Below are 4,998 nucleotides of genomic sequence, written 5' to 3' on the forward strand. Positions count from 1 at the left end.
CTTTGGTGCATGGACAAGAAAGCACAGACCTTAGAAGGCTTCGTTGAAGTGCCGCCGCTAGAGCGTATACTTATCTTAAAATTCACCACTAGAACGTCGTCTCTTCTTTTTCCTTGAGCTAGTTCTGCTGCCACAAACAACACGGTAACGTCAGATGCGGGAACCGTGCCAATCGAATAGCATCTAAATGGCGGTGCCGTACGACCATGAACGGAGCGAGCGTATGTTGCATACAAAGATTTAACGTACAGACCTCCGATGATAAGACTCTGGCGGGAGCCTTTGGTACACGCCAGCAGCGACTAAAGAAGCAGTTTTGTGCACCGATTTCCGAGAGTCGACTGCTACGGGCACGTTCTTTAAGTACCCTCCGTTAAGATCACACATCTTCCGCACCTTGGGAGCGTAGGGAATACTGGCGGTTTTAATGCAACAGCTGCATCCGCGTTCCAAACCCGCAGCCAAGGGAATCTCGGTGGTAGGGCTCTATACTCGTTGTAATCGGCTGGAATTATGTGCCCACGCACTTGTCACGTAGGGAACGCCTCCATCATTTTCAGGTTAGATTTAATAGACACTGCAACACTTTTTGTAGCGTAAGCTACACTGGCCGAGGTTGAGCAGTTATGCGTGGGCCGTGAAGGGCCGTTCTGCGCAAGCGCGAGGAGCATTGAATTGGTTTGGATCGGATCAAATCGGATCGAATCGGATCGAATCGGATTAGCTTGGATTGGATTGGATTAAATTGGATTGTGTTAGATTGAAATCCATTCCAATTGGAGTACGGGTGTGTAGAGAATTGGGTCTGCACATTCGCCGGTCTGCGAGTTCTAGAGGAGTGACGTCAAAGCCGCGGCAGACGCACTGGCGCCGGCGCGTGCCTAGCTGTGCGCCTCTGTTGCGCAGTAGCTAACTCTGACGCTGCGCAGGAGCCGCTTGATAGCTGTTTCGCGTGGCTCCTGGAGAGCCGTGCTGTGCATGCGCTAGGAGCAGTGGCTGGACTGGACCGGACTGGACTGGGCTGGATTGGATTAGACTGGACTGGACTGGACTGGACTGGACTGGACTGGACTGGACTGGATTGGATTGGATTGCATTGGATTGGAGTGTGTTGGAAATTGTTTTAGCAGTAGTAAGCATAATCCGCTAATCCTAGACAACCAGGAAACATGAAAATAACCACCTTAGCTCACGCTACGTATACCCTGGCATAGCCGAGCTAAGCCACTGCTAATTTTTTGAACTCTCTCAATCTTAAATGCTCGCAGAACGTACTGAACAAACACGTTCAGTACTTAGAATCGAGGATCAGAAACTACCTCAGCAAAAAGTTGCTGCTCTATGCCCATCAGATAACTTTGAAACTAGCTCAAAAGATTGTTCTCTCTTTCGCGGTCTTTATGTTCTTCTAGCGTTCGAATGACGTCATTAGAGCGTGTAGCGGCTATTGGCAGGCTTCTTTCAGCAATAAACGCATTCCAGAGGCACTTCCTGAAAATCGCCACAACAGCAAAGCAGAAACGGAAGGCGGATCTGCTGCGGCGAGTGCCGCTGCGTGCTGGCGATAACTATAGCTTTCCCAGTGCATCCATACGCGAAGGAAAGAGTGGAAGCGTTTATTGGAAGGGCTGCGGATCCCTTTGAGCCACAATTTTGGAATTGACGCCAGCAGTCTGTTCAATTGGTATATGATGAGCACATGGCCAGCTTCCCAGTATTCTCCCGTAACCGCCTGCAGGGAACGGTGTGTGCGGAAAAAATATTTGGAGATCCATTGGTGGGTCTTTAAAGGGGCCATGCAGATAAAATACAAGTTTGCTTTATTCGAACGATTTCATGTTTTATAGTGCCCCTAGCGCTTGTCCGGCAGGAAATGATGCCTATGCATTGAGAAATTTGTAAAATTAGGTTAAAGTTGTTATTCTCCCGTAAATCGTGTTTTCGTGACGTCTGCCATGACGTCATATGCGCGCGTATTCAAACGAACTTCCACTGCGTCATTCGGCTCTGCAGCCTTGCTTGCCGTCACTGCTCCCAGATGGCGCTACCATACTCAGCCGTGGGCCGTTTTCCGCTGTTTCTTTGTTTTTGACTGTATTTTCACCAGGATTGTTTTTTAAATATTACTGTAGAAAGTAATTGTTCGTGAAACATGAGGTGTCCTGGACAAACAGGGTCACGTAAGACAACGTCGCTTACGCCAATCGGCCGGTGTAGTGCAAAACAACACCAAAGCGGTGGACTGCTGTGCAACTAAAACAAGCAAAGTGCGCCCAATACCAAGTGCAGTGCGCATCGGTATTTCTATGGTTACGTGTATGTTTGTAACTTTCATTGTTTTTACCCACCATTCTTACTGCTGTAAAATGAATATGCATTAAATTTAAGCGCAAATGGCTCGTTCGGCAAGCTTATAAACCCTGCCTAATTTGCGTTTGCTTTTGCCGGCCTCAGCCAATCGCACAGCTGGGCATAGACTCATAGGTTATGTTCCGGGAAATGAGCTAGTGGGTCGCCAGGCTATTACCATTTTTTTTTAAATTATATAGCTTATTTGAGCGAAGCGAGCGTTAAAAGTGGTGTCAATATGGTTTTAACAAGGCAATCCTTCGAATAAACCAAACGTGTTTTATCTGCATGGCCCCATTAATAACGCGTCAGCATCTCGCCCCTCTCCCTCATTACCTTGCTCACGCCTTGCTGTTACTTCTTTTAGGGGCGAAGCACCTTAGGACCTCGCTTTGTCTGGCGCTTGGCGTCCGTGTACACAGTGTTGCGCATGCGCGAGGAGCATTGGATTGTATTGAATTGGATTGGATTTGGATTGGATTGGGTTAGATTAAATTGAATTGTATCGGATTGGATTGGATTGGAATTGCATATACTGTACACACGCGTTGTCACTCATTTACATGCGAGAGTGGGCAATGCCACGAGTGATTTACGCTAATAACGATCCCCAGTGCTTCGCCCACTCGTCATGATTCACTTCGTGGAGATGCGTGAATTTTTTCCCGCCCTGCACTACCTGCATATTCTGTTCTGCAACGACTGCAAGCGGTGGCGGGAGCCATGGAAGTTTTCGAGACGACACAGAGGCAGATGGCGCGCCGCGTTTCGACTTGACCTCACCCTGGCAACGCCGACACCGTTCCGAAGGCAGCTCCCTACTTTTTTTGTAGACCACTATCTCCACTCTGTCGTTCTGTGCTCTTCTATAGCTCGCTCTGTTGACAAATCGACGCGGCTCTGCGGAGTGACGCGAAAATTTTACAACCATGCCCCATCGATTACTTAAGCTACAAAAACGTCAGCTTCCTTAAAGTCTTCGAAAGATTGTAAGTAAGATACATACACTTCTCTGAACTATTACTATGCACAATGTCTTACGCGAAACGTTTTCCAATTTTTCTTGGTGTAGAAAACCGTTTACGAGGATGATCTTGCTCACTGAACTTATTTGTACGAAAACTTGTACGCCGGTATGCTGTTCTAACTGATGTTTTTGAGAAGTTATTGCTACTATACAATCTCCAAGAGCGGAAAAGGGCGCCATAAAGCACGCCGGGGACACTGCTATTGTTCACTGAGATGCGCTGCGCACATTGATTGAGTAAGAATCATAAAGGAGAAGAGAAAGAGAAGCAGAATGACCGAAAAATACCTCAAGGACTGTATGGTTAAATATGCGTGGTGAGTTCGTGTTTGTAAAGTTAAGAAAGCTGGTGTACAGAGCGGGCCTTTTTGTGCTTCCAAGTCGAGTGTTGGTAGAGCGCCCCGTCGTCTGGGCCTTAAAAGCGCTTCCCTGATGTTCCGCTTCCTCGCCGAAGCAAGAGTGCTCCACAGTGTGTTTCAGACCGTATACAGCACAATCCCAGGCGTACAGGACAACCGCCTTCAACTGTCTTCGACAATCTCTTTCTGATGGCAGGCGTTCATGTTGTTCCCTTTCGTGTCCCACTGAGGTCCATGGCATATAAAAGCCGCCCATCCTCCCCTTGAGAAAATTATCGACTGAATAAAAAACATTTGCTTTAAACGCGAAGAAATTTGCGGTTTTTTAACAAGGCACACTCCTTGGGGAAAAAGAATGGCGTCGTGGCCCAGTTACGTAACGAGATGAGACATGTAGTTTTAATCATCTCAGGTCACTGCCAAGGTAATTATGGTGCGTCCCAGCCGTTACTAAATGGGCGCTTGAGTGCTCCTGCATGCGAAATCCCAACTGTTATCTAGTCGTGACTTGGCACGTTTACGAGCTCACTCGCGTGATAAAATATGACAGCCCCTTTCAAGCTGACCTGGTAAACAAACATCGTGCAATGTGTTTTAGGTAGTTTGCATTGCAACTTGGTTCAGTGCCGTTTTTTTTTTTTTTTTTCTGAACGCCATGTGGTCGTCAGAGTAGTTATGTTCATGGGGACGTCATACCATTTACTTTAAAACGTCTGTGGTAAATACTAATAATGACGATGAGATGAAACTCGATCAGGTCAGTTAAATTCCGATTTTTTTTATTTAAATTGGCGAATTTTAAAAGTTTGGTAGATTGACGCCTTATTGGTAAGTTGCGCTGTCACGTTGCTGTCCCCATTCCTGCCGTCCTTCGTTTTGCGCTGTTTTGTTTTGTCCGTCATGCTACACCAACTAGCCTACCCGCCGCGGTGGCTCAGTGGCTAAGGCGTTGCGCTGCTGAGCACGAGGTCCCCAATTCGATTCCCGGCCGCGTTCTGATGGAGGCGAAAAGCAAAAACGCCCGTGTATACGAGATTTCGGCGCACGTTACAGATCCCCAGGTGGTCAAAATTAATCCGGAGCCCTCCACTACGGCGCGCCTCATCGCCTGCGTTGCGTCGGCGCGTTAAACCCTACAATCAAAATCAAAATTCACCAACTAGCCAAAGCCTACACGTTCTAAATAAACCGATAGTAACGCGCGCTAAAAAATTCACCGTTTCGAGAGACAGTAACCCAAGCAACGGATCCTGAAATATGCTT

This window comes from Haemaphysalis longicornis, unplaced genomic scaffold, assembly GCF_048455015.1.
Source record: "Haemaphysalis longicornis isolate Haplotype H1 unplaced genomic scaffold, Haemaphysalis longicornis Haplotype H1 scaffold_4, whole genome shotgun sequence".
Taxonomy (NCBI): Eukaryota; Metazoa; Arthropoda; class Arachnida; order Ixodida; family Ixodidae; genus Haemaphysalis; species Haemaphysalis longicornis.